This window comes from Lepidochelys kempii, chromosome 23, assembly GCF_965140285.1.
Source record: "Lepidochelys kempii isolate rLepKem1 chromosome 23, rLepKem1.hap1, whole genome shotgun sequence".
Lineage (NCBI taxonomy): Eukaryota > Metazoa > Chordata > Testudines > Cheloniidae > Lepidochelys > Lepidochelys kempii.
In genome coordinates this window covers 16,898,798-16,911,702 of record NC_136402.1, presented here as the reverse complement: position 1 = coordinate 16,911,702, position 12,905 = coordinate 16,898,798, and the positions used below count along the sequence as shown (strand labels likewise).

General features: G+C 71.0%; 1 long non-coding RNA gene and 3 other non-coding genes across 6 annotated transcripts; all 4 read right to left on the bottom strand.

Moving 5' to 3' along the window:
- Nucleotides 1-2,712: 2,712 nt before the first annotated feature.
- On the bottom strand, nt 2,713-4,366 carry LOC144929680 (uncharacterized). 3 transcript variants are annotated; one of them, XR_013634911.1, is made up of 4 exons: nt 4,198-4,366; nt 3,606-3,788; nt 3,237-3,344; nt 2,713-2,900 (listed from the first exon to the last, which is right to left on the bottom strand). It is a non-coding gene; the product is annotated as an uncharacterized LOC144929680 (long non-coding RNA). The 3 variants fall into 3 exon arrangements; XR_013634912.1 differs by having other exon boundaries at nt 3,606-3,785; XR_013634913.1 differs by lacking the exon at nt 4,198-4,366 and adding an exon at nt 4,116-4,137.
- On the bottom strand, nt 2,982-3,072 carry LOC144929813 (small nucleolar RNA SNORD88). The gene has a single exon (XR_013634964.1). It is a non-coding gene; the product is annotated as a small nucleolar RNA SNORD88 (small nucleolar RNA).
- LOC144929811 (small nucleolar RNA SNORD88) lies at nt 3,430-3,519 on the bottom strand. Its single transcript, XR_013634962.1, has one exon. It is a non-coding gene; the product is annotated as a small nucleolar RNA SNORD88 (small nucleolar RNA).
- Nucleotides 3,859-3,948, bottom strand: LOC144929815 (small nucleolar RNA SNORD88). Its single transcript, XR_013634966.1, has one exon. It is a non-coding gene; the product is annotated as a small nucleolar RNA SNORD88 (small nucleolar RNA).
- Nucleotides 4,367-12,905: the final 8,539 nt, after the last annotated feature.

Below are 12,905 nucleotides of genomic sequence, written 5' to 3'. Positions count from 1 at the left end.
CCCAAGCCGCGGCCCCCCTTTCCCTCCAAGGCCCCCCCCGCAGCCCCCCCCAAGCCGCGGCCCCCCCTTTCCCTCCAAGGCCCCCCGCAGCCCCCCCCAAGCCGCGGCCCCCCCTTTCCCTCCAAGGCCCCCCCGCAGCCCCCCCAAGCCGCGGCCCCCCCTTTCCCTCCAGGACCCGCCCCCCGCAGGGCCCCCCCGGGACCTGCGCCCCTCGCTCGGGCTCCCCCAGCGCAGCCAGACCCAGACGCTTCCGGGAACCCCCCGCACACGTCACTTCCGGCCTTGCAGCCCCGCCCCTCCTCCACAGCTGTGGGGGGGACCCCGGCAGGATGCGCCCCCCCCCCCCCCCCGCTGGCCCCGGGGCTGCCCAGCTCCCTTCCCCCCCAGCGGGGGTACAGCGGGGTGTGATGGGGGGGGCAGAACCCTGTTCCCAGCGCCCCCCCCCGCTTCAACCCCCCCACAGAAAAGACCCCACGCCACGGCAGCGGGGGGGGGGGGGCTGGGTCCCTGCTGAGCTGCGGGAGGAAGCGGGGGGAGGCTCTGTACGATCCGTGTGGAGCCTGCGCGTGCCTCAGTTTCCCTCTGCACTTTGCGTTGACCCCTCCCCCTCCCGTGGGGGCCAAGGGGTAAACGCTGCTCCTGGAGACCACCTGGGGGCGGGGGGGGGAACCATGGGGCAGGAAAGAATTGGCTGAACCAACCCACATCAAAAGGGGGTCCAGAGAGCCACTGGGGGGGGGCCCCAAGGAGTGAAAAACAGGCCCCAGGGCGGCGCAACCGGTGGGCGCAGGGAGCTTGGCCTGGCCCCGCCGGGGGCCCTGGAACGGGCAGGGGCTAAGAGCCGGCATTGGGGACAGGCGGAACAGCGCCCCGGGCTGGGCAAGGGGACAAAGGCCCCGCAAACCCCGGCTGGGGGGTCCCGCAAACCCTGGCTGGGGGCCTGAGGCCCTGCAAACCCGGCTCCGGGACAACCCCCCACAGCAGGGTCAGGCAGGGGCCTGCTCAGAGCTTGGGATCAGCCAGGCAGGGGAGAGAGACCCAGAGGGAGCCAACACCCCCACAGGCCCCCCTCAGCCATACACTGCCCCCCCCCGTGTCCCCCACACGCTGACCACGCCTGGGAGCCAGTTGTGACCGTGGGGACGCTGGTGCTGGGGGCTTGGTGGTACCGCGGTAGCACCAGAGCGGACAGGCAGGCCTTGTGTGCGGTCTCTACGCGGATGCCGGGGGACACCTGCTCCCAGCCCCCCCCCAAGGTGTTTCACCCTGGATTCCAGATCCAGGCTCTGCCCAAGGTGGGGCTGCAGGACACCTGGCTTCCATATTGCAGCCACTTGGCTTGACAGGGATGGGCACCAGCTGCCCAGCGTAGGGGTGGTGGTAACTTCCCCCCCAGCCACTGTTTGCAGCCAAGGCTTTGCCCCCTGCTGGACACTCCCCCCTCCATCCACCCATCCCCCCTCACTCAAACACGACAGGGGGACTGGGACACCTCTTCACCCCAGGTGAGTTCTGACTTCACCCCAGGTGAGTTCTGACAAGCACCATCGAGCTGGGGCTGTTATCCCCCCCCACCCCCACCCCAGCCACTCCCTAGATGGCTGGGAGGCAAACCCAGCCCCAGCATCCCCTAGCACCCTGGGCAGCGGGGGGGGGCAGGCCACGCACAGACCTGCCTTGTGGAGCCCTAGCCCGCCAGCTGGCACCAGCCACTTGTGCCCTGGGTGTAACACCCTCCCCCCCAGGGCATGAAGGGCGGGATTAACTCACTAGCAGAGCCTGAGTAACTAGTTCGGCCAGGGTGGGGACCAGCACCTTCCCTTCACAGCTGGCTGGTGCTGGGGGCCTGCAGTGCCCACCCCTTGTGGGCAACAGGTTAGGGTGGAAGGGCCCAGCCACCCCAGATAGCAGAGATCTCTGCCAACCCACCGGGGGGGGGGGGGGGGGAGAAGCGGTCTGCTAGACGCTGCACCTGTCAGCCCAGTGTCTGCACCAGCCCGAGCCACAGACCCCAGCAGAAGGCGAGAAGTCTTCGCTAGACCAGGGCAAGCGGGCATCTGCCCTGCTCTATGCCCCTGCCAGGAACCAGGCTGCCGGGAGCCACCCCTTTCCTGCGCCCATCCCCAAGGACCCACCGGGGCAGGCCTGTGGCCTCACAGTGGGCCTTCAGCACCTGCACCCCTTGTCTCCCTACTGGGAATCCAGCCCAGCCCCTGGGGGTATTTACCCCCCCCCAGAAGCCTTTTTAACAAGGGAACCCCCTCTTCTCCCCCAGCTGGCTGTGGGGAATCTCACTGGGCGTGGTCAGGTTCAGGTCCCCTTTGTCTGACCCCTTGCTGCCCTGTGGCACAACCCGCTCCACCCCCCCAGAGCCCTGCAAAGCAGGGGGAACTGAGGCACATGTGTGCAACTGCATCGCCCCTGCTGCTCTTCTTCCCAGGCAGGGAGCTGGCCCAGTGCCATTTGTGCCAGTGGGGGGCACAGACTCCTTGTTGGGGGAGGCTGGGAGATTTCCCCCCCCCGGGAAAGCACTCAGAGCAGCGCTAAGCAGCAGAAGACCTGCTCCCCCCTGCACCAGGGTTAAGCAGCCACTGCAGCAAGGACCCAGCCCCAGAGAGGTCACTTCCTCCCAGATGGTGGGGGGGGCCCTGGGACACCCCCACAAGCCTCATGCTCCCCTCAAGACCACAAGCAACTCAGCGCAGGGCTCCATTCAGATCAACACGACTTTATTGACAGGAGCTGCAGCCGCTGGGGATCAGTGGGGAAGGGACATGAACCCCACCCCCCGATCAACAGGCCCCAGGTTAGCTACAAGGGGCAGCAGAACTGGGAACAGAACCCAGGAGTCCTGGCTCCCTGAACAAGTGCACGGATTGGCACACGCAGGATCTCCACACCTAGAAGAGAAACGTGGGCTGTTAGCCTCAGCATAGCCTCCCTGTACCTCAATCGGTCACTGCCCCCGCAATCCCAGCTGCAGTCCCCTCAGTCCCCCAGGGTGTCAAGTCCCCAGGAGGCACTGATTTCATCACAGGAGTTCGGAGCCCAGTGCTGACATCATTGGGGATCCCCAGCGCCCCCACCCTGCATCAAGCCCCAGCCCCATGTTCTCCCCCCATCACATACCCCAGGACCCACATTCAACCCCACTCCCCACATTCCCAATGTCCCTCCCACCCCCCCCATAGTGGGACCTAGGCTGCTCTGCCTGCCCACCCCCCCATGATACTCACCGTTCTGGGGGGGCTGCAGGGAAGTCCTTGCAGAAGTGTAGGGCAGGTCAGTCTTGGGGATTTTTCACCCCCACAACCCCAGCGCAACCCGTGGTCACTGCACAGCACCTGGTGGGGGAGCAGACCCAGTCAGCACTGCACCCCAGCTCAGAGCCCCCAGAACAGGGTCACGGTGGGATGTACCGTCCCACAGAGCCCCCTCAGTCTCCAGGGTGTCAATGTCCCAGGAGGCACTGATTTCGTCACAGGAGTTCAGAGCCCAGTGCTGACATCATTGGGGACCCTCTGCCCCATGGGGGGGGGGCAGGCTGGGGTTCCCTAGTATTTGGATTCTATGGAGGCACAGGGCAGTATCAGTCCAATACCTACCAGCCAGGGGGCTCACTGCACCCCAGTACCCATGGGGCTCTGCAGGGCGGTACCAGCTTCATTCCTCCAGCCTCCCCCGGGTCAGCTCACGGGGGGGGGGGGGGGGGAGGAGAGAGAGAAGATCTCCCCAGGGACGGCAGCCCCACCTGGGCGTCCCACGGCCCATCCATGGCGGGCTCACTGCTGGGAAGGAAAGGAGCGGAGCATTAGCAGGTCTCACCCCCCCCCCCAAAAAAAAACCTTGCTCAAGGCTGGCCCCCTCAGTCCCCGGGGTGTCAAGTCCCCAGGAGGCACCGATGTCCTCACAGGAGTTCAGAAACCAGTGCTGACAACATGGGGGACCCTGCCCGCCCTACACAGCAGGACAAGCCCTCCTTCTCAGCCCGCCCCCCCTTCCCTCTCCACCACAGCCCCCCCCCAGCACAGCCCCCTCCCTGATACCACCATTCTCTTGCCCCAAGCCTCCCCCCCCATCGCAGGTCACCCCACTTCTACCCCCCCTGCCCCCACCTCTCCGCAGGGCTCCCCACGGGATCCCCCCCATCTCTCCCTCGCCAGACCATCCCACCCCCGGATGCCCCGCGCCGCTCACCCATCCGCCCGCACGTGTCCCCAGCCAGCCGCTGCTCCACGTGGCGCGGTCCTCGCGGGGGGCCTCGCCATTTAAAGCTACCCGTGAGGACCCCGGGTCAGGGCTGCCCAGAAGTGCGCCTGACGGAAAAGGCCAGGACCCTGCCTCGCCTCGCCTCTCCTCTCCTCTCCCGGCGAGGGGAGGGGGCTGTGGGGAGGGGGAGGAGGAGAGCGCTGGGGGGGAAGGGGCGGGAGGGGAGCGGGGGTATCTTTGTGTGAGAGCGGGACAGGCACCTGGAAAGACAGGCCTCAAGGGGCGGGGCCTAGGAATAGCTGAAGGGAGGGCCCGGGAGTGGGGAGGGGGGCTAGGAATGGAGAGGGGAGGCAGAAGGGGCGGGGCCTAAGAGGGGGATAGGGATGGGGTGGGGCCTAGGAAGGGGCAGGGCCTGGGAGTGGGGAGGAGCCTAAGGAGGGGGCGGAGCCTGAGAGGGGGGGGCAGGAGCTAGAGCAGCAGGAAGAGGGGTGGTCCGCCCCATGCCTATGGGGTAGCACAGCGCTCGGGGGCAGAGTGAGGAGCAAGGAGGACCCCCAAGGACAGGGGGACCCCCAAAAAAGGAAGGGGATGGAACACCCCCTCAGGGGCTCCTGACAGCTCCCAGCTATATCCCACCCCCCAGGAACCCCCAGAACTGAGACATGCCCCCCCGTGCTTTATCCCACCCCCCAGGAACCCCCAGAACTGAGACATGCCCCCCGCACTTTATCCCACCCCCCAGCAACCCCCAGAACTGAGACATGCCCCCCCCCACGCTTTATCCCACCCCCCAGGAACTCCCAACACCGAGATACGAACCTGTCTCCCCCACTGTCTCCCAGCTCCCAGGAACCCCCAGAACTGAGATATGGGGGGCCCCCCAGCTATATCCCAGACCCCAGGAACCCCCAGCCCTGAGGCCTGGCCTGAGTCCCCAGGGGTCCCTGTCCTTCAATTGCTACTAGCCCTGGAAACAAGACACCGGGCCCAGGAGCCAGAAATATTCCTGGCCCAGCCGGTCCTGGGCGGGGCTGGCCGCAGTGGCCGCACTGGTTATTTTTACAGCTCTGCCTGGCACAGGGTGTCCCAGCCCCACGTCTGCCCCTGGGGACGGCTGGCTCTGGGCCCCAAGCAGCCCCATGGCGGCAGGAAGGGGCGGGGGGGTGGCCATGCCTCCGTCCAATCTGCCTGGAAATAGCCCAGTGGAACAGCTGCCACAGCTGTCAGGTCCTGAACGGGCCTGGCACGCGCCCCGCTCGGGGTGGGGCGGCCGGGGCATGTCGGGAGTGGTGACGTGTGTGAGAGAGCTTTGCAGCCCTGCGAGCTTCCCCGCAGCAGTGCCCCCAAGCCAGGGACTCTGGCGCTACGAGCTTCCCCACAGCAGTGCCCTCAAGCCAGGGACTCCCAGTGCTGCGAGCTTCCCCCCAGCAGTGCCCCCAAACTGGGGTCCCCAATGCTGCCAGCTTCCCCCCAGCAGTGCCCCCAAGCCAGGGATGCCAGTGCTGTGAGCTTCCCCACATGGTGTCCCCGGTGCTGCCAGCTTCCCCACAACAGTGCTCACAGCACTGCAAGCTCCCCCACAGCAGTGCCCCCAAGCCGGGGACCCTGGCACTGTGAGCTTCCCCACAGCAATGCCCCCAGCCGGGGACCCCAGTGCTGCAAACTTTCTCATGGCAGTGCCTCCAGCCGGGGACCCCAGCGCTGCGAGCTTCCCCATAGCAGTGTCCAGCCAGGCCCTTTGAGCTGTGCGGGGAGCTGAAGGGGTTAACAGCTCATGTGTGTCGAGAGCCCCCAGCCCCCTCCCCCTGAATTCTGACATTCCCTGCCCAGGAATCCTGGAGCCGCCTGCCCCTGCAGAGAGGGAGAGACACCCAGAGAGGGGAAGGGGTGAGTGTAAAGGAGGGTAACTGGGCTGGGACCCCCCCCCACACCAGCACTGTGCCCCCCACCGCCCATGTTGCCAGTTGATGTGTTCCAGCTGGGGAGGAGTGGGGTGTGGGGGAGGACAGGAGGGATTGCGGAGCACTGGGGGGCTGGGAGGAGGGGGATGGGGGGTAGGAATCGGAGGGGGCTCAGAGGACTTGGTGGGGGAGTCAGGGCTGGGAGAAAGGGAGAATTGGGGCACAGGGAGTGGGGAGATGGGAATTGGGGGTGGGCAGAGGGGGGCTGCGGACGGGGCAGGGGGGGCTCTTTGGTTGGGAGACAGGTCTGCACAGCTGCTGGGAGAGATTAAGGGTTTCCATGGGATGGGGAGAGGCGGGGTGGGGGGAGGCAGAGAAGAGAGGTGGGGGGGGCCGCCAGTCGGGAGGGAGCAGGCAGGATAAGGGGAGAAACTCACTCATGGCCCTTCCCCCATGTTGCTGCCCCCCCCCATGGGCACTGGCGGGTCCTGGCCCCCCCATTCTTCCCTTCGGCCGTTATTTTCCCTGCTTCCTGGCCAGTGCAAGTGGCTGGAAAATCCAGGCGCAGATGCCAGGAGCGGGGGAGGACGGGGTGGAGGGGGGGAGTGGAAGGAGGGGGGCAGGGCCAGAGGGGGGCTGAGGGGAGGGGGCAGGGCCAAGAAGCCTGTTCTCTGTCCCTACTCCCCCCCCATTTAATTTTTTTCCAGTTTCTCACCCCGAGTCAACCCTGGTCCCAGCCAGGGGAGATGGGACTGGGAGGGGGGACACACTCCGGGGGTGGGGGAGAGGGAAGAGCGGGGGCACATCCCTGGAGGTCCGGAGCAGAGGCCCACGGGGAAGGGGCGGCGTTTCCAGGTGGGGAGCCAGCCCCAGCTACATGGTGCCCCAGGGTCCAGGTCTTATAGGGGCGGCCAAGACACCTGCCCAGCTGGGGAGCAGCCCACACGGGGAGCCAGCAGCCCCCCCAAAAAAGGGCAAGGCCTGTCCCACTAAGGCGGGGGCTTGGGTCCCTGCATCCAGGCCTTGCTGCCATGGAGGGAGACGCCACGGCGACCCCTCGCAATGCCAGCAAGGCCCTTGGCAATGTCATGGTAGCCCCGAGTGACAACACGGGGACTCCTAGCGACAACACGGGGACCCCTCGCGATGCCAGCAAGGCCCTCGGCAATGTCATGGTAGCCCCGAGTGACACCACGGCGACCCCTCGCGATGCCAGCAAGGCCCTCGGCAATGTCACGGTAGCCCCGAGCGACACCACGGCGACCCCTAGCGATGCCAGCAAGGCCCTCGGCAATGTCATGGTAGCCCCGAGCGACACCACGGCAACCCCTAGCGATGCCAGCAAGGCCCTTGGCAATGTCATGGTAGCCCCGAGTGACACCACGGCGACCCCTAGCGATGCCAGCAAGGCCGTCGGCAATGTCACGGTAGCCCCGAGCGACACCACGGCGACCCCTCGCGATGCCAGCAAGGCCCTCGGCAATGCCACGGTGACCCCTAGCGACCTTGGTGCAGCCCTTGGCAATGCCACGGTAGCCCCTAGCAGCCCCATGGTGACTCCTAGCGAGGTGGGGGTGGCTCCGGGGAAGGCGGGCGATGGTGGAAGCAGGGTGCCCCTGACCCCAGTACCGGCACCGCCCTGACAGCCCCCCCCCCCCCGGTGACAGGCGGCGGGGGGGGGGGAATGCAGGAGCCAACCCCGTCGGCCTCCTGGCTAGGGCTGGCCCGTGGCTCGGCTCCATCTTCCCTAACTGCTAACACATGTCGTTCCCCGGGCCGCCCGCCTCCACATCAGCGCCCGACCCCCCCCCCCAGCCACCCCGTGCTGCAGCCGGGCTTTGTCGGGCCTCGGGCAGCACCAGCCCCACAAGGTACCGGCCGAGGGGGCCGGAGGGGGGTGCGTGGGCCTGGAGCGTGGCCAGGGGTTCCCTGTGCACCTGGGGGTTTCCCGTGGGGCTGTGGCGGGGCTGTGGGGCCCCAGCACACTGACCGGGCAGGTTTGGCCGTGGGGAGAGAAGGCCATGGGCGGGGGGGGCTTGAGGAGGGGACTCTAGTCTTACTGCGGGGGGTGCAAGTAAGAGGGGGGTCAGGCTCCGGGGGCGGGTCCCCCTGGAGGGCAGGGGGAGAGGCCATCCGGGCAGGTCTCACCACCCCCTACCCCCATTTTGCCCCCCCCCCCCAGGTTGGACCATGTCGGAGATCTACAGCGAGGTGGCCGGGGACGAGCCCCCCAGCGACAGTTTCTGGATGGTGAGCGGCCGGGGGGAGGGGGAGCGGCTGAGGGGGCCACGGGAGGGGCAGTGGAGGGGGGCTCGGTCCCTGCAGTGGAGTTCTGGGTGGGGCTGGCTCTGGGGCTGAGGGGTGGCTCGGCTGTTGGGGAGGAGATGGGGGGGTACACATAGGGGACCCCCCCATCTCCTCCCCACAGCTTCTTCCCCAAACACCCCCCCCCAGGGCGACATGGGAGTGGGGGGGTGAAATGGAGTGGGGCTCCAGCTGGGTCTGACCCCCCCCCACGTCTGCCCCCCCCCCCAGCCGAACCGGTATCAGCGTACGGTGCGGCGGCTGGAGGAGGGGTCCCAGGTCTGCGACCAGCTGGTCGGCTGCTTCCGGGACCGGGCGCGGATCGAAGGCAGCTACGCCCGGCACATGGGGGCCTGGGTGCAGAAGTGGCGCCCCCTGGTGGATGCGAGTGAGTCCCCACCCCCTGCCCCCTGCAGCCCAGCGCCCCCTACCGAGCCTCCTGCCCCACCGCCCTGCAGGCCAGCGCCCCCTGCTGAGCCCCCCGTAGCACAGTGCCCCCTACTGAGCCTCCTGGCCCGCCACCCCGCAGCCCAGTGCCCCCCACCGAGCCCCCCACCCCACGACCCTGCAGCCCAGCACCCCCTGCTGAGCCCCCCACCCCACGACCCTACAGCCCAGCGCCCCCTGCTGAGCCCCCCGCCCCACGACCCTGCAGCCCAGCGCCCCCTGCTGAGCCCCCCTGCAGCCCAGCACCCCCTGCTGAGCCCCCTGCCCCATGACCCTGCAGCCCAGCGCCCCCTGCTGAGCCCCCCTGCAGCCCAGCGCCCCCTGCCGAGCCCCCCCACCCCACGACCCCGCAGCCCAGCGCCCCCTGCCGAGCCCCCCACCCCACGACCCTGCATCCCAGCGCCCCCTGCTGAGCCCCCCACCCCACGACCCTGCAGCCCAGCGCCCCCTGCTGAGCCCCCCTGCAGCCCAGCGCCCCCTGCTGAGCCCCCCACCCCACGACCCTGCAGCCCAGCGCCCCCTGCTGAGCCCCCCTGCAGCCCAGCGCCCCCTGCCGAGCCCCCCACCCCACGACCCCGCAGCCCAGCGCCCCCTGCCGAGCCCCCCACCCCACGACCCTGCATCCCAGCGCCCCCTGCTGAGCCCCCCACCCCACGACCCTGCAGCCCAGCGCCCCCTGCCGAGCCTCCCACCCCCGACCCCTGCAGCCCAGCGCCCCCTGCCGAGCCCCCCACCCCACGACCCTGCAGCCCAGCGCCCCCTGCTGAGCCCCCCTGCAGCCCAGCGCCCCCTGCCGAGCCCCCCACCCCCCGACCCTGCAGCCCAGCGCCCTCTGCCAAGCCCCCCACCCCCCCGACCCTGCAGCCCAGCGCCCCCTGCCGAGCCCCCCACCCCACGACCCTGCAGCCCAGCGCCCCCTGCCGAGCCCCCCACCCCCGACCCTGCAGCCCAGCGCCCCCTGCCGAGCCCCCCTGCAGCCCAGCGCCCCCTGCCGAGCCCCCCACCCCACGACCCCGCAGCCCAGCGCCCCCTGCCGAGCCCCCCACCCCACGACCCTGCAGCCCAGCGCCCCCTGCTGAGCCCCCCTGCAGCCCAGCGCCCCCTGCCGAGCCCCCCACCCCACGACCCCGCAGCCCAGCGCCCCCTGCCGAGCCCCCCACCCCACGACCCTGCAGCCCAGCGCCCCCTGCCGAGCCCCCCACCCCCGACCCTGCAGCCCAGCGCCCCCTGCCGAGCCCCCCACCCCACGACTCTGCAGCCCAGCGCCCCCTGCTGAGCCCCCCTGCAGCCCAGCGCCCCCTGCCGAGCCGCCTCCCCACGACCCTGCAGCCCAGCGCCCCCTGCTGAGCCCCCTGCCCCATGACCCTGCAGCCCAGCGCCCCCTGCTGAGCCCCCCTGCAGCCCAGCGCCCCCTGCCGAGCCCCCCCGCCCCACGACCCCCGCAGCCCAGCGTCCCCTGCCGAGCCCCCCACCCCATGACCCTGCAGCTCAGCGCCCCCTGCCGAGCCCCCCACCCCACGACCCTACAGCCCAGCGCCCCCTGCTGAGCCCCCCTGCAGCCCAGCGCCCCCTGCTGAGCCACTCTGAGATAGCGCGTGCAGCCCAGCGCCCCCTGCCGAGCCCCCCGCCCCACAACCCTACAGCCCAGCGCCCCCTGCTGAGCCCCCTGCCCCACGACCCTGCAGCCCAGCGCCCCCTGCTGAGCCCCCCTGCAGCCCAGCACCCCCTGCCGAGCCCCCCACCCCACGACCCCGCAGCCCAGTGCCCCCTGCCGAGCCCACCCCACACCCACGACCCTGCATCCCAGCGCCCCCTGCTGAGGCCCCCCACCCCACGACCCTGCAGCCCAGCGCCCCCTGCTGAGCCCCCTGCAGCCCAGCGCCCCCTGCCGAGCCCCCCACCCCACGACCCTGCAGCCCAGCGCCCCCTGCTGGAGCCCCCCTGCAGCCCAGCGCCCCCCTGCCGAGCCCCCCACCCCACGACCCTGCAGCCCAGCGCCCCTGCTGAGCCCCCCTGCAGCCCAGCGCCCCCTGCCGAGCCCCCCACCCCACGACCCTGCAGCCCAGCGCCCCTGCCGAGCCCCCCACCCCCGACCCTGCAGCCCAGCGCCCCCTGCCGAGCCCCCCTGCAGCCCAGCGCCCCCTGCCGAGCCCCCCACCCCACGACCCCGCAGCCCAGCGCCCCCTGCCGAGCCCCCCACCCCACGACCCTGCAGCCCACGCCCCCTGCTGAGCCCCCCTGCAGCCCAGCGCCCCCTGCCGAGCCCCCCACCCCCGACCCTGCAGCCCAGCGCCCCCTGCCGAGCCCCCCACCCCACGACCCTGCAGCCCAGCGCCCCCTACCGAGCCCCCCACCCCACGACCCTGCAGCCCAGCGCCCCCTGCCGAGCCCCCTCACCCCACGACCCTGCAGCCTCAGCGCCCCCTGCCGAGCCCCCCACCCCACGACCCTGCAGCCCAGCGCCCTCCTGCTGAGCCCACCCTGCAGCCCAGCGCCCCCTGCCGAGCCCCCCGCCCCCCGACCCTGCAGCCACAGCGCCCCCTGCTGAGCCCCCTGCCCATGACCCTGCAGCCCAGCGCCCCCTGCCGAGCCCCCCGCCCCACGACCCCTGCAGCCCAGCGCCCCCTGCCGAGCCCCCACCCCACGACCCCGCAGCCCAGCGCCCCCTGCCGAGCCCCCACCCCACGACCCTGCAGCCCAGCGCCCCCTGCCGAGCCCCCCACCCCATGACCCTGCAGCTCAGCGCCCCCTGCCGAGCCCCCCTGCAGCCCAGCGCCCCCTGCCGAGCCCCCCACCCCACGACCCTGCATCCCAGCGCCCCCTGCCTGAGCCCCCCACCCCACGACCCTGCAGCCCAGCGCCCCCTGCTGAGCCCCCCTGCAGCCCAGCGCCCCCTGCCGAGCCCTCCCACCCCACGACCCTGCAGCTCAGCGCCCCCTACCGAGCCCCCCGCCCCACGACCCTGCAGCCCAGCGCCCCCTGCCGAGCCCCCCTGCAGCCCAGCTCCCCCTGCCGAGCCCCCCACCCCACGACCCTGCAGCTCAGCGCCCCCTACCGAGCCCCCCGCCCCACGACCCTGCAGCCCCAGCGCCCCTGCCGAGCCCCCCTGCAGCCCAGCGCCCCCTGCCGAGCCCCCGGAGCACGGCGCCCCATCTCCGCTCTCCCGCAGGCCCCCTGTATGGCTCGGTGCGCCGGGCCTTGGCAGGCCTTCCTGGACTCCACGGAGCGGCTGAGCCGGCTGCACCGGGACACGCAGCGGGCGCTGGTGGCAGAGGAGCTTGCCCGCGTGCGGGGCTGGCAGCGGGACAATTACCACCGCAAGCTGCTGGGCAGGTTCCGCGAGGCCCGCGAGCTGGAGAGCGGCCTTCCGGCGCGCCCAGAAACCCTGGGCCCGCCGCCTGCACAAGGTGGGTGCTGCGGGGGGCGCATGGGGGGCACTGCACGGAGGGCAGGGGATGGGGCAGGCTGGAGGGCACGGAGCAGGGGGTGGGGTGCCGCGGGGGGGCTGTGCATGGGGGGCACTGCATGGAGGGCAGGGGATGGGGCACCACGCTGGGGGGCACTGCCCAGGTAACATGGAGCAGGGGTGGGATGCCGTGGGGGGGCTGTGCATGGGGGGCACTGCATGGAGGGCAGGGGATGGGGCACCACGCTGGGGGGCACTGCCCAGGTAACATGGAGCAGGGGTGGGGTGCCGCGGGGGGGCTGTGCATGGGGGCACTGCACGGAGGGCAGGGGATGGGGCAGGCTGGGGGGCACGGAGCAGGGGGTGGGTTGCTGCGGGGGGGCTGTGCATGGGGGGCACTGCACGGAGGGCAGGGGATGGGGGCAGGCTGGAGGGCACGGAGCAGGGGGTGGGGTGCCGCGGGGGGGCTTGTGCATGGGGGGCACTGCACGGAGGGCAGGGGATGGGGCAGGCTGGGGGGCACGGAGCAGGGGGTGGGTTGCTGCGGGGGGGCTGTGCATGGGGGGCACTGCACGGAGGGCAGGGGATGGGGCAGGCTGGGGTCACGGATCAGGGGGTGGGACTCTGAGATAGCGCGT